This window comes from Schistocerca gregaria, chromosome X (genome assembly GCF_023897955.1).
Source record: "Schistocerca gregaria isolate iqSchGreg1 chromosome X, iqSchGreg1.2, whole genome shotgun sequence".
Classification (NCBI taxonomy): domain Eukaryota; kingdom Metazoa; phylum Arthropoda; class Insecta; order Orthoptera; family Acrididae; genus Schistocerca; species Schistocerca gregaria.
In genome coordinates, this window is record NC_064931.1 from 437,445,561 (window position 1) to 437,468,941 (window position 23,381).

The 23,381-nt window shown below is 44.0% G+C and overlaps 1 protein-coding gene across 2 annotated transcripts in view; it reads right to left on the minus strand.

Moving 5' to 3' along the window:
* Nucleotides 1-23,381, minus strand: part of LOC126298530 (elongation of very long chain fatty acids protein AAEL008004-like) — an 81,339-nt gene that overhangs the window by 47,339 nt on the left and 10,619 nt on the right. Inside the window, exon 1 of one of the 2 annotated variants that reach the window (XM_049989891.1) lies at nt 5,250-5,340. The exons of the other annotated variant lie outside the window; for it this stretch is intronic. The gene's annotated coding sequence lies outside the window, so the exon portion shown is untranslated. Of the gene's footprint in view, nt 1-5,249; nt 5,341-23,381 lie in introns of those variants that run through there. 2 annotated transcript variants of the gene reach the window in all.

Consider the following 23,381-nt stretch of genomic DNA (forward strand, 5'->3'; position numbering starts at 1 on the left):
ATAAATAAAGTTGTACAAATGTGCGCAGAAAGCTTGAATTTTTCGTTACTTGTTATCTAAATTGTAACTCGGGCCCAGCGTCATCCTTAAATGAATGTGGCAAGGTCTCCGGAATCTACACACTAATAGTCCAGTAAAACAACGGCTTACGAGTCTAAGATCTTAATTTACCTCATATGTATAGTTTAGCATGTTATCGCTCAGAAATCGTTACCCTGTACCTAAATACTGCCAATTCGTCATGATCGAGAACCAACTCCGGGCCAGAGAAACGCACTTTGTCTTTTCGAGGGTTGCATATAGACCCATAGGTAGTCTAATAGTCGTAGATTTCTAATGAGATGCATCTCTTTTCGAGTATTTCAGTTTTCGTTTTTCGAAAGACGTATATTTATTAACGTACACGCCAATGTCAAAACTTTGCGTTGCTGTGATACGCAAGTGGTTGCAGAGGACGGATTAGGAGTCTCTATTCCACTTTCTTTGACTTGAACACGACAGTGGCCTCGCATTGGTGCAGACAAGACAAGCCTATGTTATGCAACGATCGTTAAAATAACAGTATTTCCTGTCACAGTCGGCCTCATAATACCAAAAAAGGCTAAACTTGCCGTTTATCAGAAACAATCATTTCTAAAAATACCCGAGAATTCTTTTACGAATAAAATTTCAGTGCTCTAGATTCCTCTTTTCCTGCAGACATCTACTAGAGCTTGCGAAGTGCTCTGCTCGTTTATTGACTATTCCAGCGGCGTGAGTAAAGTAATGAACCATTAAAGAAAGCATAACCCATGAAATGAAAAAGCTTCAGTTTATTGCTGCACCGTCTCAGTGGAGTGACTAGGAAACAGCGATCTTCCTTCCATCACGCTACTGGCTGAAACTTTTTCTTTTTATACTTATGCAAGTACAATCATCATGACAACGAAAAGTCACAGATATATCCATTTTGTATTCAGGTTTGTAAACCACTCTAACAGATATGTACATATCACCAAAGAAAAGCTGCGCACTGATCTAAGTTATCAGTATCTTGTCCCACATTGCATGTCTTGTCAAGTCAATTGTTTGACCTAGCTATAATAATAGCTGAATAACTGCGAGCTCTTACGTTCTAAGCTAACGACAGCGTTGCTGCTTGCGAGCGATCGAAATGCAGCGGTTGCTTCCGTCTTTTCTTTTGTATTCCGCCGCTCAGTTGTCATCTAGCATTAACCTTCAGTTCTTTACGATTGTTCTTCACGACAAATGACATGGACACGATCTGCGTTCCTTCACACTCAACTGCTTTGCAGCTTCCTCATGGCTTTGTGACTCACCACGGGAGCAGGCCTGTTTGTAAGAAAACTTCACCCTGCTCGTCGTATTTCATAGAAACTTGGTAAGTGTAGACTATCGACATGTGTTTACCATAATGTAAACGCTCAAAGTTCTTCACTCTCAGCTAAGAATGCTTCTGTCCTACAAACAAGCAGAAAAGGAAAGGTTCTTGGGAGAAAGCTGTTAGTTCTGAACTTCGAATTTCTACACGGCGTCGAGCCTCTGAATACTGATGGTTTCTGCGATGGTTTGGAATAGGCGTTTATTCAAAAACTTCTCAAGATTATCAAGTTTATTACCTTGAATCTCCAAGTACATGGTTTAAAATGCAACTCGGTTGATGCATAGCACAGCAAAACTTATAGATGCCGCATATTTGTCTAGCACCTACTGTATTCTCTCGAGCGATAACTAAGTTAATCCGCTGTGTCAGTTACCCGTTATTGACGTATTCACATGTCTTGCTCCCACTACGTATAGGTTGAACATGCAAGTCAAACAAACATAGGCCCTTGTGGCACAACGTACAACAGGTTACCTGCGTATGCTGTCGCTCTGCTTCCAACTTTGGACTTGTATTTTGTAGGAACTCTGTTCTTCGCCTTTGCTGTTTTACACACATTTCATCTAAGACCATGTCATATAGACTCCTTCCGCTCACCAAGCAATAGGGCTCTACTCTTGACGTTCGTTTCCCCTGGAAACTGGTAGTCAGATTGCTGCCCTCGATTATACTGAGATGTCATATCTACTGCTGTGTTTTTTTTCCCGATGTTATAGCTTGCATATAGCTTTGTTAACAGGGTAGCTCAGGTATTTACACACGTCGAATCGAGGTAACTGCATGTTTAGGAACATTTACACTCTTTTCGAAAGTTTGATATGTCTGACTGGGCGAATGTTTCGCCATTTCGTCTTCTTGTGATCACATTATTATTTCAAAGAGTAAGTTGTATGACGAGACAGAGTAAGCGACAGAAACAATAGTCATATACATATATCTACCATTTTCTTCATTTCATTATAGGTACATTGATATACGTTGGCGCAGGTTGAGGTAATCTTACAAAATCAGAAAACTTCTTGAAACACATCGTAGCAGATAATTCGGTTCCTACACGATTCGTTGTCAGAGTTAAAGCTCTGCGTACCGAGGGAATGAATCTGTGCTGCGGAGTGTTTTATTCGACGCACTTCTGTCACAGATACGCAGAGAGTACTTCGCGTGAACTGAATCACCGAGTGTCGCACAAAGAGATACACTTCCACCCGTATGAGATCGTAATTATGCAACGTCTCATGAATGAAGAAGGTCACAGCACGCGAGACAAGGACTCCAGGTGCACCTGCAGCCAACAGGGAATGTTTGGTGCCTAGTATCCGAACAACTGCATGTTGGTAATCCTCTTCATGCTGAGAAATTCATTATGCGATCCCATATCTTCAATAACAACGTACAGCGTTTCTTTCGGGACATCTAGCGCTAGAGGCCAAAGTGGTGGTGGAGCTGAAACAACTATGCGCGAAGCAACAAATGGGATGCCACAGACACATTACGCGCGTCATGGCTTCCTTCAAGCAACCCATGTACGAAACAGTGTATTCTTATTAGGGGACACTGTGGTTTCCAAAATGTTAATATCGTAAGTCTCTCGAAAGTATGCACCATGGTGTGGTTTGCCTGGAATGATATCTTTGCTGCACAATTACATGTTATTCTCTGAAATATACTTTTCTACTTTTCTGCTTATATCCACATTTGGGTTATATCAAAAGATGAGGTCTCTGCTTGTATTTCCTTTCGCGGTGCAAATTTACAGATGCCGTCGAGATCGATCGGCAAACCGTCTTTTATTAGATTTTCGTGATGGTAGCAGAGCAGGGGTCGCACAAACCCAGTCACTGACAACGAAAGGCTTCTTTTCTGTATGTTGTTTAATAATTTCAGGTACAGGGTTCGAGGGATCATTTTTCCTTCTCTGAACAGCGATAGATAATATAACAGAGATTATGTCTCACATCCATCAACAGTGTTCACATGTTCCGCAGATTATCTACCCAATCGTAATACAATGACAAGAATCACTGTAAATATTGATAAACGAACATAATACGAAGAAAAAATAGAACTGGTTAGTAGCAACTGACACTCTTGAGAATGCTGGAAAACTTCGACATTAAATCGTCTGCGGCGCACAAATGAAGCCAAAACTTTCCCACTGGGCGCTAATGAGCCGCGGTAGAAGCAAATGGCGCCATTCACTTTGGAAGACATCTAGCTATCAAACGCATATATCTATGATTCTCAAATTTCTTTCATCTACACCTTGAAGTGGGAATGTTCAATAATGTCATCGGTTTAAAGAGTATAGATTACGTTCGCCCCCTTTGCGCTTCGTTACATCGTTTCTGCAACATCTCTGCTGAAGTTACAGAGAATAAACACTGTCATTAGACGTATTATAAAAATAAATTATACTGAATCATTTCTCCTAACCTGAAGAATTAAAATAAATTCGAATATTTGCTAAGAAATCTCTGAAGAACATGATGTATTTTTAACTTTAAACCTAACTGTAATCAAGAGTGTTCAAACTAATAATCTGGGAGGAACATGCATGCCGAAATGAATTCAGTCATTATTAAGACAAAATATGCTTACTATTCTTGTGTCACAGATAAAACTGTGGCGGTTAAAATTGATGGGCTTAGGAGAAGATATGATTGTTTTGAACTGGGCTCTTTAGTGCATTATAACTGTCCTAAAGTCGTTGCATGCGACTGGTAAAATCTCTATTTTGATAGATCTTCGGACTAATGTATGGGGAAACCTTCACGTATCTAACATAGTTCGTAGTAACCTTGACTTTTGAAGCTTACTGGCAGATTAAAACTGTGTGGTTGACCGAGACTAACTCGGGACCTTTGGCAAGGCCGAGTTCGAGTCTCGGTGACGCACACAGTTTTTGTCAGACAGGAAGTTTTATATGAGCGCACACCCCGCTGCAGAGTAAAAATTTCGTCTGGAAACCTTGGCTTTTGTTGTACATATGCAGATCCAAACTATCTGAAAAATCCTAATAAACGGGAAATAAAAGGGACAAATACAGAGAATAACCGCAATTTCTCTTTGCTTGCGACACAGGATCAGCATACAGCAGCAATTTCTTTGTGTCTTCTTGGAATACCCTAGAGTTCTTATTGCATATCTATATTCACATGAACGTGATTACTCTGCAATTCACACGTAAATGTTTACCAAAAGGTTCATAAACCACTTTCAGATCATTTCTCTGGCGTTCTACTCTCGAATAGCACGTGTGTGAAGTAAACACCTAACTATTTCTGCGTGAGGGCTGATTTCTCTTATTTTATCACGATGGTGTTAATATTTCTTCCTGCGTATGTGAGAAACGACAAAATATTTTGAAATTTGGGGGAGAAAGTTGCTGATCGTAATTACGTAAAAAGATCGACACAACGAAAAACGAGAATGACTGTGCTGTGAATATGCCAATAAACAGTAAATAAGCTCGTAAATTTCGAAATTAATTCACGCGTTTTTTTCGTTTCTGACAGATGGACAAGATGGTTCAAATGGCTCTGAGCACTGTGGGACTTAATATCTGTGGTCATCAGTCCCCTAGAACTTAGAACTACTTAAACCTAACTAACCTAAGGACATCACTACATCCATGCCCGAGGCAGGATTCGAACCTGCGACCGTAGCTGTCGCGCGGTTCCGGACTGAGAGCCTAGAACCGCTCGACCACGGCGGCCGGCGATGGACAAGACACGGGAAATTTGCACCTGCCTAGCGTAGTTCAAACTGGACTAGATTCTCGAGTCCAAATTCACGAGCCGATACCTGATGCCACTATCCATATTTTTCACATGTGAAGAAAAAAAAAGATGGGAAAAAAACTCACCAAGAGCCGGCTGGAGTGAGGTGAGGTTGTGGTGCCGGCACCAGCGGCCGAACGCGGGCAGCTGCAGCTAGGCGAGTGGCAGCGCAGTGCGTTTCGGGGTAGCATCTAGCGGCGCTGCCAAATGACGCCGTTAACAGGCGCGCGGCGCGCCGACATCAGCTTTCGCTAGCCGTCTTACCCGTTTCTATCAGCTCGTCTTCCCCTCTGCCACGTCCTTATGTAAGGACTTCGCTTTGTGTGTGCGTGTTCGTGTTGGGAAACGAGCCTTCCTTTGTAGCGGCAGGCCGTATTATACGCACATCGATCCAGGTCAGTAAGGTAAATCTATGTAGAACGCACTGCGACAGAGCTTTAGCTGTCCTTTAACGGGGTCGAGGGGGGGGGGGGGGTTATCATCCTGGAGGTAGTGGAGTTATTACCGTCGCTTTAACCTACCCTTGAATATTCGTGGCGAGTGTTGCCTCACGAAAGCAGATGGAGATGCTTTGTGTGAAGTGTGTAATTTTAGTGAAACCGTAAGTCTTGAGCACTTTTGGGAGTCGACCAAGGCGGGTGAAACTTGTATATTGATTGGCAGAGTGGGTAAAAATGTGTAATATGCCCAATGAATCTGGACAGAACCTTAGAACTGAAAAGATCCCTGCGACGCATCCTATAAAACACAGAACAGCGCTTTGTCCGAGAATATTGTTCGCGCTGTCCCCCCTGTTAAATCTGAAGAGCTTACACTGAACGAAGACGAGTGTGCCAGTTCATCCAAATAAGACCATTCTTACTTGGTCCCTTGTTCTCTAACTCTTAGATTTGACTAATTCTTGAAATGTTACCAGTAAAATTGCTGCTTTTTGTCTTAGTATAACTGGCTTTAATGCTTTACTATCATTTATGTGGATATATTTTAATAAGCAAGTGTCTATTGTAACTGAAAAGTTTCATCTTCTTTATCACCCAAATATGTTTCACCTAGACAGATCATAGGTAGTAAATTCTACAAACATATTTTAAAAGTATATATTGTAAAAAGCAGTAATAATGGCATAGAGCTTCCATACGTTCAGAACAGATATTTCTGAGCGTAATAATACCCATACCCACTGAAGTCTGCAGTATTAAAATATTGCCATAGTTTAACAGACGCACAAATGTGTATATTTTTCCAATTGGATATTTCTATATCCGTTTTTTGTAGTGCCCACTGAAGATACCTGATATGACCAGAATTAATATGAACAAGTAAAAATGAAGTTATCTGTTGCGAAATACGACTGTTTATTAAAAGACATCCTTGTCCTCTCTGTGGCTTCTTGTTGCATTTGGGTACGCTATGTTATATTTCTTGAATGCGTATCATTAGAGCTTTTTGCATCTCTTAGTAGATGCAGATTTTCACGCCAACATTGACACTTCAGTGTGCTTATGGCTTTATAAGCTGTATGCGACCAACAATACCGTCCTGATAAAATTACAGAGTCGGCGTAACAATGATACCTTCATTAAAAATGGCTCATTTGTCCGGTAAAAAGAAAATACTTTTCATACCTTAGCGTCTAAATGGTCTTTGACGCTACTATCTCTGGCACCTACTGTATTACCATTATCACTAGTGCCACTATGCAATTTGCGAAGCACATTTACCTTAATTATGATGAATGCGTTTTTCGCTTTCATCCACGTGAGCGTGGTGGTCGTCAAGATTCGGAGCTTGTTTTTCAAACGGCTACTCAACATCCTGCCGACAGTGAGTTCGTTAGAAGTGGAAAAGTCGTTATGTCTCCGTCTAATGGCTGTCGCCGTAGAGGTCCTGCGCTCGATTACCACGCCAGAGTTTTCCGCGGGGAACTGCCAGGGGTGGACTATTTTAGCTTCGTGAGACGAACTGAATCACTGTTTTAAATAAACAGTTACACTGATCGGAATATATCCCAACTGGCGACGGTTCACAAAGTTGTTTCAGGGAGTGAACCTCACGGTCCCACTTTTTTCTCTCTGTAATAGCTGAAATCAATGGCTTTATGCAGAAAAAAAACGATATTTATTACGAAGAAATCAATGGTCTTCCTCGGTTTAATTACACGTTTCCTACGTTAATCTAAAAAGAGCAGGTTTGTCAAGTCTAATAAAAAATAAAAAACAATATGCAACTTCAGTTGCATCAAAAATGAACTCTAAAGTTGAAATGCTATGTTGCGTGCGAAACACGAGGTTCCCAGGCAGAATTCACAAAGTATGGGGATGAACTGTGCAAGTACCAATGAGCCGTGCGACCGTAGTGTGTAGTGACCGCACAGCTGTCCTCGCAGTTTTTTCGCGTCTACTCATGTTCGTGGCGATATCAGGCGTTCGCTGAATCCGGCGCACCAGACGGACGGCCAGAGACGTTCTACGTTTACTGCCTGAAGGAAAAGAATTATTTCTATTGAGACAGGATCGTGCAGCAGTAATATTAAGGCATGAATTGAAACCTGGAGTTCTCAGCAAGATGTAACTTACGGTACGTAGATACTACGGTACCAACTAATTTTAAATCTTGTAGCTTTTTTTAAAGTGATGGATAGGTATTTCATTGGAAGGCAAAGAACCATTTCCTAGATGATAAATTTTCGGCCGTACATTCATGCTGATCACTAAATTGTTCTGCTCAGTATTTAGTCGATTGGCCAAGTCACCTTCATTAGGTGATTCTAGCAAAAGCCCTTCAGATTTGTCTCAGACTGATCAAATGTTTGCTATTAGGGCAGCTGACGAGAAGTGAAATCAACATCAGTGACACTCTCTACTGAAGCAACAAATTAAATCAGTTGTCGCCAAGCTCCGTCAGGAGAATCATCGTGCAATGTGATACGACAGGGCTATCACTGAGGCGCAGACTCTTAAGTTTCTGAGATGGCGTTGTAAAGGACGTATAAGACACAACAGAGATGAAGGCCTCAATTTGTATTAAAATCAAATGGTTCAAATGGCTCTGAGTCCTATGGGACTTAACATCTGAGGTTATCAGTCCCCTAGACGTAGAACTACTTAAACCTAACTAACCTAAGGACATCACACACATCCATGCCCGAGGCAGGATTCGAACCTGCGACCGTAGCAGCCGCTTGGTTCAGGACTGAAGCGCCTAGAATAGCTCGGCCACAGCGGCCGGACCAAATTTTTCAAAAATGTTCAAATGTGTGTGAAATCTTATTGGACTTAACTGATAACGTCATCAGTCCCTAAGCTTACACACTACTTAACCTAAATTATCCTAAGGACAAACACACACACCCATGCCCGAGGGAGGACTCGAACCTCCGCCGGGACGAGCCGCACAGTCCATGACTGCAGCGCCTTAAAACGCTCGGCTAATCCCGCGCGGCACCCAATTTGTATTAGACTTAGTATCAAGTACTGAATTTGTGGATTCACTTAGGTCGTCTGATCAATCAGCATTGAAAAACCAAGGGAATGGATTTTCTGAGAATAACCGTGAAGACAAACAAACACGCAACAGTCAACAGTAGAAGTAGTCGGCATCGGTAATAGTTCTCAATTATCACCTGATATTAGTTTCTAATACTACTTCCGTCTGTCTGGTGATCAGTCACAGAGCACGGACATAGTCCGCAACACCTAATGAAGACCACTACGTTCGTTGAAGTGAAAAAAGGCTGAGTCTGGCAGCGGAAGCACACGTAATTATAACGACTATGTGGGCCGTTTAAAGCTTTTTGTACTGAAGAGTAGAAATGTATACCTGGCTGGACAGTCGTAAATATATGTTATTTTAATTACGACGGAAAAATCTCAGAAAGACAACTCTTGCTTAGAGTTATTGCTTCCTTCCTTCTATGACACTGTATCGGACGCTGTATTGAAAAACAAGCCAGATGCTGTTCAATCACGGATAAACCAGGAGATCGGTCTTCTCAAAGGTCTGATGCACGCCTTGGAGAAGCAAGAGGTAGTTTGAAAGCAACAACTACACTATAAGAGAGTGTTCGCACGGCATTGGAAATGAGCATTTTAATGTCCATTGCTCTCTGAGAGAACATGGTTATTACAGTCGGCAGTGTAGTAGTACTCAAAGCAACTTTGGTGCTCAGCCATTTTCTTTTGCACTTATATTCTTTCTCTTATCTGTACAGAAGTAGTAGTAGGGATTATAGTGGCGACAGTAGAGTTGTCAGATGATCAATTCTGTAAATATCATCAGTTTGAGATTGTCGATGTAATACTAATGGGATTGAAAAGCGTTGACACGAAACTTAAGTGTTTTGGCACACCATGCTAATGGCAGTGCTATCGAAATTATTAAATTTTGGGCTTTCCTTGGTAATGTTTTGTCAGCGAACGTGTTCTGATGTATGCTAACAACTTTAAGTGTGTGTTTGTCGCCTCCGTTAAAGGCGTTTATTCCCGTCTTACGTTTGAAATCATAAACATCATACTGTGCACATTAAGCACTGCAAGGAGCGAAATGACTCCTCTCATCTCGCAAGACACACCGATTCTGTTGGCAAGTTGTTGATTTGGAGAGCAAGAGCACACGAGAGTCTAGAGGAGGGTGCTCCGGCAGAGCCCGCGGGCGGTCTCATAGGGAAAACAAATGCAGTACGCGGAGCGGCTGCTGAGTGGGCCTGCGCGCTGTGTTTAGCCCGTCGCGTGGCGAGGCTCGCTAATGCCGCAGTACGCATTGTCGGCACGCACGAGGCCGCTGCCGCTGCCGCTGCCGCCCACGGCGCTTATCGTACGCTGGCCGCTCTTGTTTCTGTGCCGTACACGCGTTCCTACACCGTTTGGCAGAGTGCCTGGCCCAGTCTCGGGACTTGTAAACACACTAAAGAGTTTGCTCTTGGAATCCCACCCGTGAGAACCACTTGCAATAGAAGCTACTACGGACTGCTAACGTATAGCTGGAATTTGTTCGCCTCGACGATTTACTGAAACTCGTCTTTAACCTCTAGATGCCCCTCCTCAAGTTGAGCCTCAGTTGACACTAGCTGCAACAATCTGTAGGTCCCTTGGTGTGGCTGAAGGGCACACTCGCAGAGACAATGAAAGATGGGAGGTTGGAATTTCGTGACACTACATCGAAATTGCTAGAGATAGTAAACGAGCAAAAATGGCTCTGAGCACTATGGGACTTAACATCTATGGTCATCAGTCCCCTAGAACTTAGAACTACTTAAACCTAACTAACCTAAGGACAGCACACAACACCCAGTCATCACGAGGCAGAGAAAATCCCTGACCCCGCCGGGGATCGAACCCGGGCGTGGGAAGCGAGAATGCTACCGCACGACCACGAGCTGCCGACAAGTAAACGAGCACATCTTGACAATGATGTGAAGCACAAGTTGTCAGCAGACTTGTTGGACAAGCCATCCGGAGTCATGTTTAAGTAAGGAAAAATTGCACGGAGGTGACAAAAGTCACGGGATATCGATATGCACATATACAGATTGCGGTAGCATCGCGTACACAAGGTGTAAAAGGGCAGTGCATTGGCGGAGCTGTCAAAAAATGTTCAAATATGTGTGAAATCGTATGAGACTTAACTGCTAATGTCATCAGTCCCTAAGCTTACACACTACTTAACCTAAATTATCCTAAGGATAAACACACACACCCATGCCCGAGGGAGGAGTCGAACCTCCACCGGGATCAGCCGCACAGTCCATGACTGCAGCGCCTTAAAACGCTCGGTTAATCCCGCGCGGCACCCAATTTGTATTAGACTTAGTATCAAGTACCGAATTTGTGGATTCACTTAGGTCGTCTGATCAATCAGCATTGAAAAACCAAGGGAATGGATTTTCTGAGAATAACCGTGAAGACAAACAAACACGCAACAGTCAACAGTAGAAGTAGTCGGCATCGGTAATAGTTCTCAATTATCACCTGATATTAGTTTCTAATACTACGTCCGTCTGTCTGGTGATCAGTCACAGAGCACGGACATAGTCCGCAACACCTAATGAAGACTACTAGGTTCGTTGAAGTGAAAAAAGGCCGAGTCTGGCAGCGGAAGCACACGTAATTATAACGACTATGTGGGCCGTTGAAAGCTTTTCGTACTGAAGAGTAAAAATGTATACCTTAGACCGCTCGGCTTTTTTTTTTTTTTTTTTTTTTTTTTTTAGATCTCATTTTGTTCGTCTTCGACAGTTGTATTTGCTCTGGGCGGACATCGAAAGACATCCGTTTCAGTTCGTTGTTGATCCATTAGCTCAGTTTTTTTATTACAGAAGGCTGCTAATCCTCTGGCCGAACACGCTGAGCTATCGTGCCGTCATCCCCTAGACCACGGGTATCCATATAATCCCGTAAGGTTGCGGAGCTGTCATTTGTACTCAGGTGTTCATGTGAAAAGTTTTCCGACATGATTATGACTGCACTGTAAGAATTAATAGATTTTGAACTCGGAATGGTAGTTGGTGCTATACGCAAGGGACATTTCAGTCCGGAAATCGTTAGGGGATTTAATATTCCGAGAGCCACAGCGTCAAGAAGGTGCCGAGAATACCAGATTTCAGGCATTACCTCTCACCACGGACAACGCAGTAGCCGACGGCCTTCACGTAGTGACAGAGAGCAGCAGTGTTTGCGTAATGTTGTCACTGCTAACAGACAAGCAACACTGCGTGAGACAACCCCAAAAATCGATGTGGGACGTGTGATGAACGTATCCGTTAGGACTGTTTGGCGAAATCTGACGTTAGTGGGCTATGGCAGCAGTGTGGCGCACATTCCACGAAGCTATGGACGCAAGTTGTCAGCAGGGCACTGTGCAAACTGGTGGTGGCTCCATAAGGGTGTGGACTGGTTCACATGGAATGGAAAGGGTCCTTTGGGTTTTCGGCTATTTGGAGACAATCTGCAGCCATTCGGCGATGCAACAACGATGGAATTTTTGTGGTTGACAATGACCCATGTCACCGGGTCGCAATTGTCCGCGATTGGTTTGAACAGCATTCTCGACAATTCGAGCGAATCATTTGGCCACCAACATCGCCAGACATGAGTCCCATCGAACATTTATGGGACATAATGGAGAGGTCGGTTCGTGCACAAAATCCTGCACTGGCAACACTGCTATAGACTGCTATGGACTGCTATAGAGGCAACATGGCTCAGAATTTCTGCAGGGGTTTTCCAGTGACTTGTTGAGTTCTTGCCACGAAGAATTACTGAAATCCGCTAGGCAAACCAAGGTCCGACACAATATTAGGAGGTATCCCATAGATTCGGCCACATCCGTGTAGATCGAGATCTCCGAACAGGGAATTGAGCTCCTGCTATACTTGGCCGTCGGTGACAGTAGTTTCCTGATATAGTTATTTAAACGCAATGTAAACTATTGAAATTATTATGAGTCTAAGTTCCGAGACGACATTGTCTTCGACAAAATCCTGAGTCATGACAACGACGGTAAAATATGAGATATGCGAATCTATACGGGTAGGTAGACAGGGTGAACCTTAACTACACCGACTTAACTTTGGAGTTTGTTCAGGAATATTTTCTGAGTATTTTGGTACAAAAAAACCTCTAGTTTTTGATGGCTCGTTGCAGAATATTTACATATCGTTTTATTTATTAACGCTGTGAATCTGTGTGTCTGTAATGCACTAAAAATAGCTAGACAACAGTGAAAATGCCGACGGTATGCACTGTATGTCTTGTTTGGTAACGAATTTGTGCCATGCACCACGCTACTTGCTGTTGACAAGGGTAATGCCTACATCACTCATTGCCATCCAGACTGGATTCAGTACTACTTGGTTCTGTCTCAGATTTGTTTTTCCGACAGTGGTAGCTGTATGATAACTGTGATACACAGCAATATGCATAGGTTAACAGACGTGGAGTTGGGCGATGTGCACGTTGTGTATGGGTTCGCTGAATACAGTGTAAGAGCCGCACAACAACGCTACAACCAATCAGAGCACTTGTTGCATTATTCTGCATTTTGTATTGAAAGTTTTGATGATGGCATATTACATACTCTTCCATTGTTCTGAAGGTATTTTCAGAGAAATAAGGGCAATCAGGACAACAAACAGAATAGATCATAATTGCATTATTAATCTGTCTGTGGAGTTTGGGGTAACTCTGCATAGTTGGTGCCAGAGGTAGAAACCATTCAGCGGCACCAACTACACGAAGATCTACACTGAGGTGACAAAAGTCATGGGATACCTCCTAATATCGTGTCGAAACCTTCTTTACCCACAGTAGTACAGCAACTCGACGTGGGTGGGCTCCACAAGTCGTACGAAGTCCTCTGCAGAAATCCTGAACCATGGTGCCTCTATAGCTCTCCTTAATTGCGAAAATGTTACTGGTGTAGGATTTTGTGCGGGAATTGACCCCTCGATTATGTCCCATAAATTTTTGATGAGATTCATGTCTGGCGATCTGGGTGGCCAAATCATTCGCTCGAGCTGTCCAGAATGTTCTTCAAACCAATCCGGAACAACTATGGCCCAGTGGCATGGCGCACTGTCAATCATAAAAAATTCCATTGTTTGGGAACATGACGTGCATAAATGGCTGCAAATAGTCACCAAGTAGCCGATCATAACCGTTTACAGTCAATGATCGGTTCAGTTGGACCGGACGACCCAGCCCATTCCATGTAAACACTGCCCAAGCCATTATGGAGCCTGCACCAGCTTACACAGTGCCTTGTTAACAACCTGGGTCCATGGCTTCGTGGATTCTGCACCGCACTCAAACTCTACTATCAACCCTTACCAACTGAAATCGAGACTCATCTAACCAGGTCACGGTTTTCCAGTCGTCTAGTATCCAACCAATATGTTCACGAGCCCATGAGAGGCGCTGCTAGTTCAAATGGCTCTGAGCGCTATCGGACTTAACATCTGAGGTCAGCAGTCCCCTAGAATTTAGAACTACTTAAACCTAATTAACCTAAGGACATCACACACATCCATGCCCGAGGCAGGATTAGAACCTGCGACCGTAGCGGTCGCGCGGTGCCAGACTGAAGCACCTAGAACCGTTCGGTCACACAGGCCGGCGCGTTGCTGGCGATGTGTGCTGTTAGAAAAGGCACTCGCGTCAGTAGTCTGCTGCCATAGGCCATTAACGCTAAATTTCGCAGACTGTCCTAACGAATACATTCATTGCATGTCCCACATTGATTACTGCAGTTATTTCACGCAGTGCTGCTTATCTATAAGCACAGACAACTGTACGCAAACGGCACTGCTCTCGGTCGTTAAGTGAAGGCCCTAGGCCACTGCGTTGTCCCTGGTGAGAGGTAATGCCTGGAATTTGGTATTCTCGGCACTCTCTTGACACTATGGATCTCCAAATACTGAATTATCTGATGATTTCCGAAATGAGGTATCCAACTCCGTGATGAAAGTCTTAATCCCCGCCGTGCGGCCATAATCATGTCGGAAATCTTTTCACACGAATCACCTGAGTTCAAATGACAGCTCCGCCAATGGACTGCCCTTTTATACCTTGTGTACGCGATACTATCGCCATCTGTATATGTGCATATCACTATCCCGTCACTTTTGTGGCCTCATCGTATAGTGGAAACAAAATTACGATGAAGCTACAGATGCATTATGCTTCCCTGTTGTGGAGTCCGCCCCTTCTATGTGTAGCTAATCTTTCTTCTTAAAGACTTGGTGAAAGACTGTGTGTTAGATACTGTGGGTTCGACAGCTGAGGGACTTTCAGCACTGCTTTCCCAGCCAGCCAGTCTTCCCATTTATTTGCATCCTGCGTAGGTTTATTTTATTGGATAGGTGTTGGGTTTCCGAAATCGGAAATTCAGTGCTTTGTAAGGATACCAGTGTAGGATTCACTACGAGACTATCATGTTCACCAAATTCAAGGCAATCTTGAAACAGCAAATTTGTGTGTGTGTGTGTGTGTGTGTGTGTGTGTGTGTGTGTGTGAGAGAGAGAGAGAGAGAGAGAGAGAGAGTGAGTGAGTGAGTGAGTGAGTGAGTGAGTGTGAGAGAGAGAGAGAGAGATTACGCTCTCAACCAGTCTCATAAACAGAAATAAAATTTTTATTCTCCACGAGCGGCTGAGGCGAGATCATCACACTTCCTGTAAAGAAATAACCCCATTATTCATAAAATTATGAGAAAGTGAATTACTAGGGTCGAACCTGGAGGCTGTTAGCAAAGAACTTGCGGTTTCATGTGACCTCTTCCTGTAGCAAGGGTTTCATGCAACAGACGATATAGGATGCAGAAGCGGCAAAGCGTTACAGAGCCAGCGGCGGTGCATCTGGAACATGATCGCGTGCTTGCCTAATTGTCGTGGCAGCACGTTCCCTTTGTGTTCCGTCAGTACCCAGGGTCGGGAGTATATCCACAGTTCAGCTCCTCGTAAACGTATTAACACTAACGTACTCTAAGCCAACATCCCATCTGTTGCTGGAATTGCAAAAAGATTAAAGACAAAGAGGCAGAGCGAGAGGAGGACTGCGATTGAAACAGGCAAACTCTTCCTTCAAATGAACCATCTTTTCTTCTTCTAAAATTTAAAATCTACCTTCTCTTTTACTTTCCGAATGAGTTCGCTCTGATAACGATGTGCCCTATATATTCGGGTAACAATGAGAGGGATGTGGAATAGTTTAAAGCTTTCACGTATTGTCCGCATACCTGTCCAAATTACTGGGAGGGGTATGTCAGAGTGTCAGTGAACAACGCGCTTCGTTTGTATGAAAAATTATTTTACTACTTTGATTCATAAACCTCTTCTGTTTTCATATAAGTTTTTAACAAAATGTCAGGGTTTAATAAGGAAGTTAGGTTTTCATTTACACTCTTTTAAGATCTACATACAGAAGTGTAGGTGTTTGTGTATTGAGCAAATTTTTGTTTCATCTAAATTTTGGTTCTTTTGATTATACGCGCCTCAAGTGAAGACATCATGAGTGCAAACTACCACGATTTGTGCCTCCTTAACACAAGATCAACATAATCTTCAGTATCGTACGGTTTTCTAAGGCTTGGCTGAGGGTTAAACATCATCTTTTACCAGAAGTTTTGTCCCCTGCTGTGAAAGTCACTGTCAGAGACTATAAAGATAGATATTTAAATTCGTTGGGAAAAATAGGAATAACAACTAAGCCTCTTCCTCCTGTATGTTACGTAAACATCGTGCTAATTGCCTTAAAATCTTTTGAAGTTATGAAGTTTAGATACGAATTTTTGCTGTCATGGAAATCAATCCCTGCAAAAATAGACGTAGAGAGAGTGTCACGAAGTAAATTATTTCACTAACAGTAAGTCGTATTTGGCGAAGCTATTTTCGGTGGCACTGCAGGTGACAATGATAGGTATTGGCCGGAATAAATGAAAAATAGGCGACGTCAAAGAAAAATTGTCTTTTAATTCTGAAAAGCAATAATTTCACATTTTAGAGAAATATTCTGTTACTTAATAATTGTATCACCATAGCGTCAGGTGTTTATGTACTGACATAGGCCTTGATTAGATTCATTTGTAGTCTGACGATGTAACACGGAGCCGTTGAAAGGTTCAATATCTTACGATATTGACTGGAATTTTCAATACAAAATGACGCAAAAATCACTAGCTTTTTCAGTTTGATTGCAGTATTGTAGAATTCAACAGTGTCTGGGAAAACTGTCGCGTCCTCGGTTTAGCGTAGCCTACATTTCGTGAAATGAGAGAAAAATGCATTGTATTAAATGTCACAGATCTGCTTTAATGGCACATATCCGTGTAACCTACACTCCTGGAAATGGAAAAAAGAACACATTGACAGCGGTGTGTCAGACCCACCATACTTGCTCCGGACACTGCGAGAGGGCTGTACAAGCAATGATCACACGCACGGCACAGCGGACACACCAGGAACCGCGGTGTTGGCCGTCGAATGGCGCTAGCTGCGTAGCATTTGTGCACCGCCGCCGTCAGTGTCAGCCAGTTTGCCGTGGCATACGGAGCTCCATCGCAGTCTTTAACACTGGTAGCATGCCGCGACAGCGTGGACGTGAACTGTATGTGCAGTTGACGGACTTTGAGCGAGGGCGTATAGTGGGCATGCGGGAGGCCGGGTGGACGTACCGCCGAATTGCTCAACACGTTGGGCGTGAGGTCTCCACAGTACATCGATGTTGTCGCCAGTGGTCGGCGGAAGGTGCACGTGCCCGTCCACCTGGGACCGGACCGCAGCGACGCACGGATGCACGCTAAGACCGTAGGATCCTACGCAGTGCCGTAGGGGACCGCACCGCCACTTCCCAGCAAATTAGGGACACTGTTGCTCCTGGGGTATCGGCGAGTACCATTCGCAACCGTCTCCATGAAGCTGGGCTACGGTCCCGCACACCGTTAGGCCGTCTTCCGCTCACGCCCCAACATCGTGCAGCCCGCCTCCAGTGGTGTCGCGACAGGCGTGAATGGAGGGACGAATGGAGACGTGTCGTCTTCAGCGATGAGAGTCGCTTCTGCCTTGGTGCCAATGATGGTCGTATGCATGTTTGGCGCCGTGCAGGTGAGCGCCACAATCAGGACTGCATACGAACGAGGCACACAGGGCCAACACCCGGCATCATGGTGTGGGGAGCGATCTCCTACACTGGCCGTACACCTCTGGTGATCGTCGAGGGGACACTGAATAGTGCACGTTGCATCCAAACCGTCATCGAACCCATCGTTCTACCATTCCTAGACCGGCAAGGGAACTTGCTGTTCCAACAGGACAACGCACGTCCGCATGTATCCCGTGCCACCCAACGTGCTCTAGAAGGTGTAAGTCAACTACCCTGGCCAGCAATATGTCCGGATCTGTCCCCCATTGAGCATGTTTGGGACTGGATGAAGCGTCGTCTCACGCGGTCTGCACGTCCAGCACGAACGCTGGTCCAACTGAGGCGTCAGGTGGAAATGGCATGGCAAGCCGTTCCACAGGACTACATCCAGCTTCTCTACGATCGTCTCCATGGGAGAATAGCAGCCTGCATTGCTGCGAAAGGTGGATATACACTGTACTAGTGCCGACATTGTGCATGCTCTGTTGCCTGTGTCTATGTGCCTGTGGTTCTTTCAGTGTGATCATGTGATGTATCTGACCCCAGGAATGTGTCAATAAAGTTTCCCCTTCCTGGGACAATGAATTCACGGTGTTCTTATTTCAATTTACAGCAGTGTATTTCTTACTCAAAAGTTTGAAAAACTGCTAGCAACCTCATTCAGTGCACATAGTTAAAGCTAGCTTAAAGCGAAACTAAAGTCTCGTCTGCCTATGGGAATCGAAATTTCAGACATGTAACAGGAACTAAACGTAAATGAAATAAAAAAAGAGTAACGTGAACAACGACACTTCTTTAGTAATATGCAATTTCGTTGGCATGCTGTGAGACAAGGTTGTGACAGTGACGGACTGACCATGCAGATAAGGTACCATCAGCATGCCGAGGACAAAACGGTCAACAACGCGCTACAGACACAAAGGCGGCCACCTAGTCCCGAAAGCTCCGGCGGGCGCTGTGGAGCTCTGTAGTCGTCGGGGATCGCACTCAACGGATTTATGCCTGACAGTTGCTTGGCAGCGAATCGGCGAGTCGCAAGGACGCGGTTCCTCCGTTTCTTTCGTCCAACGCAGAAACGTATGGGCAGAGTAGTCTGGAACTACCCACAAAACCTCCGCAGCTTTTACCTTTCTGTAGCAGGTCTACGTGTAAAACTGGTTATATTCCCTTTGTGAATCCCCGGTAAGACCTACGACTTTTCCTTGTCGCTTATCACTTCTTTTACCTCTGGCAATGTTTTTTAATGTGAAAAATGTCTAGTTACAGCACGTCTCGATATCCCCGTTGACATATAGGTCCCCGTATAACTGACAGGGTGAGTCGGTTCACGTCCACAAAGACCATGCCTAGGAAAGCACTAACCTTCGGGTCGATGACAGCTTTAATTTACTAAACTGCACTATCTATCAGTTCCTCTTTGGAGAATCGAACGGTACCATAGTGCTAACGAATTCCTTCTATTTTTTTGTCAACTAATTATCAAACATGCTTCGTGCAGTTTCTTTTAGTACATTTAGAAACAATCGTAGCATGCATTTATCGTGACCAGATTCAGCAACTCATCATCCATCTTCAGAACCCCAATTCCTACGCAGAGTACTGCAAATTAAAAGTCCGTGACATTCGTTGTCAAATTCAAAAATATCCTTAATTTATAAACACTGATTTCTGGTGTTAGTTTCTAAGACACAATATTACCACTTTTATGTTTCCCTCTTTGCTGATACGAACTGTTTAATGGGCACTGAAACAGAGAACGGAGAATAACCAGCCAGTGTAGGAAACAGAAGAGCTCCTTCAAAATCGTAAATGTCCAGTGGTTGCGATGTGCACTGAAATAAAATTGAATTTAGCGTAGTACTACACTCTAAGTAGTATGTGTGAATTTAAGATTTTTCGATATGAAATGGATAAAATATGACTTGAAAAGCATATAAAATATTTTGGATAGGAAGCTGTGACAATACTTACGTTACAGATAAGCATGATGTAAACTGATGTCTGAGAGGAATATCTCTTCGCCTCTAGCGAAGCTTGTGCGACAAGCAGCAGGCAATAAATTTTTCATATCTTTCATGAAACACCGTAGATTCTTCAAGAGATACATTTTTCAGAACTAAGCCCAACGAAACATGTAGCGGGTGAAAAAAGCTTCTCAGTCTGGTATTCAGCGTCTATAAGGACTTGTAGCCTTTGTCGCTATTATGCACTGAGCAAGACAGTACACAGAACTCGCAATCGGGAGGAATCCCCTATGGTCGTATACATTTAGATTTTTCGTAAAACATACAGGAAATTGTCAGAAAAATCGTTCCAAGGGGCCACGACCTATTCCTGCGTTATCATTATCCAACTGAGCTATCACTCCCTGCTTACTAACCTAATTGTTGACGGCACGCTTTACGGTAACTTTCCTATCGTAATTTTCGAATCGTTAAGCGGCAAGGACACATCTCTTTCTCTTTTCTTTCCATCCCTGCAGAGGAACATGTGTTCTGCAGTATGGCCTACATCTCACTGTACAAAACTGTTTCGGACCATGAGAGTAATCAACCTTGGCAGATGGACAGAGCGGGAAGCTGTAGGGAAAGGGGCAAGGACAGCTACAGCGGCTGCTGGTGAAGTGGTCGGCGCACCTTTGGCCTTGCGACCTCCGGGGCCTACACGGAAGGATAGCTACAGCCACCACCCAAGGTGTTCCGGTGCGGTTTTCTTCCGGCTCTGCAGCTCACTTGCCTTCGCCATGTCAGAGAAAAGCCACATCAGCTTATATGCAAGGTGTTTTTTCATATTATTCTGTTTGCACGGCACCTATTTCCACATTCCATTAGGGGATGAAGTTCATTACAAATAAAATAATTATGATGAGTTACTCATTTAATGTCTGTAGCTGATTAAGGAGACAAACAGAGATCAGATACTCTTTTGCACAGGGAATTTACCATTTATAGTGTAAACTTTACTGCTGACAAATCCGTACGAGCTAACAGCATGTAAGTTACAAGCTGCATTTGTTTCCTATTAAACTGGCTGTATATTATATGCCCTATGCGGAAATGAGACCGAGGCACAAACTATAGAGGACCTGTGTGACAGACCATCCATTGTCAATTCGGCGTGCCCTATCTGCTCATTTACTTCATTCTAGAAAGATGCGTTTATCGTAATACATCTACATCTACCTGATTACTCTGCAATTAACATTTAAATGCTTGGCAGAGAGTTCATCGAACTATAATCATACTATCTCCCTACCATTCCACTCCCGAACAGCGCGCGGGAAAAACGAACACCTAAACCTACGCTATTCAGCTTGCTGTTACTCCATACCGCGAAACTCTCTGAATTTATTACACGCCTGAAATACGTTAGAGATTTGATTACGTTATATACATACAAACGCATCTCTCTTCACTTAACTCCTCGAAGACCGAATTTCATGTTTAGCACTTTTACAGATACGGTCTACTTATTAAAGTGATCGAAGGCCTAGAGGACATTCCTACACTCTTCTTGTTCGGGGGGAGGGTGGGTGTTCATCGGTTTTCTGAGTGGTTTAATGCAGCCTTCAAGACTTTCTTTCCTGTGCCAGTCTCTTCATATAAGAGTAGCTGTTCGCCAGACCTCTTAAATTATTCGTTCTATGTGTTTTAGTCACTATCTTCCAGTGCAGTACTACTCCCTTTATTACCGTGGCAGTTATTCCCTGATGCAAAACAGATGTCTCGTCATTTTGTCCCTTGTTCTAGTCATTATTTTCCGCGTACTCTTGTCCTCGCTGGTTCTGAGGAGAACATCCTCATTTCTCACTTTATAAGGCTATCTATTTTTCAATATATATTTTACTAGCACTACAACTCAAAACTATTCGCTTGTCTTCGTTTTGGTTTCCCGCAGTCTACGATCCACTTCCATATAACGCTGTGCTCCAAAGGTACAGTCTCAGAAATTGGTCCCTCATATTAAGGCCTATGCTGGACAGTGGTAGACTTACACTGACATTAAAAAAGTCACAACACCAAGATGGAGATGTACGACATAAAATAGAGGTGACGTCTGTTCAGTCGCGCAAGAGAGGCGCTAGTAGCGCCACTGTGAGCACGCAAATAAGGTTTGCTTTAAATACACGTTGTAACAGTTGTGAGCGGTAGTTACCTTTGAGGCTGGACGTGGTGGGCTGAAGTTGGTCAAGAATGTGTTTAAGGGGAGAAAGACGCCATTATAAATACCTCACTAGGTTTGAACGAGATCGAGTAATGCGGCTACGAGAAGTTGGATGTTCCATTTGCGATACTGCAGAAAGACTTGGCAGGAATGTAGTTACTGTACATGATCGCTGGCAGAGCCGGCCACAAGAATGCACGGTCGCAAGAAGACAGGGCTCCAAATAGCAACGTGGCACTACCGAGAAGGAAGACCATCTTGTTCGGCGTATGGCCCTCGCGTATTTTACTGCATCTGCACCAGCAATGTGAGAAGCTGCTGTCATCACAGTGACGTAACCAGTGACACAACGAACTGTCATAAATCTGTTACTTCAAGGACAGCTCCGAGCCAGACGCCCTATAGCGTGCATTCCAGTGACCCCAAACCACGGCCACTTGCGACTTCAGTGGTGTCAAGCGAGAGCTCATTGGAGGGCAGCCTGGATGTCTGTTGTGTTTTCTGATGAAAGCTGGTTCCGCCTCGGTGCCAGTGATGACCGTGTGTTGGTTGGAAGGGGGCCAGTTCGGGGCCTGCATGTAACCTGTCCACGTGCTAGACACACTGCACCTACATCTAGAGTTGTGGTCTGGGATGCGATTTCGTATGACGGCAGGAGCACTCTCATGTTTATCTCACTCACCCTGACTGCAAATTTGTAGGTCAACCTGGTGATTCGACCTGGTGTGCTGCCAATCATTAACATGGTTCCAGAGGGTGTTTTCCAACAAGATAACGCTCCTCGATATACCGCTGTTGTAACTCAATATGCCGGCTACTTGGGCCGAGCGGTTCTAGGCGCTTCAGTCCGGAACCGCGCTGCTTCTACGGTCGCAGGTACGAATCCTGCCTCGGGAATGGATGTGTGTGATGTCCTTAGGTTAGTTAGGTTTAAGTAGTTCTAAGTCTAGGGGACTGATGACCTCAGATGTTAAGTCCCATAGTGCTTAGAGCCATTTGAACCATAACTCAATATGTTCGACTGAGTGCTGACATGTAGCCTTGACCTGCTCGATCACTAGATATGTGTCCAGTTGGGCACATATGGGACATCATCGGACGACAGCTCCAGCGTCATCCACAAAAAGCACCGACCGTACCTGCATTGACCGACCGAATGCATCAGGCGTGGAACTCCGTCCCACAAATTGATATCCAGCACGCGTAAGACATGTCCGTGGACGTTTGCATGCTTGCATTCAACATTTTAGCTGTTACAATGGTTTTAATGTACCAACATTTCACATTTGCACTGCCATATCTCGTGCTTCCACTAAGCTGTCATCTTTCAATGTTAATCACTTAAATATGCTACCTAGAGAAATGCGCTCCAGAAATTTCATTCCTATACATTAATTATTATTTGGCATTGCGATTTTTTCCGTC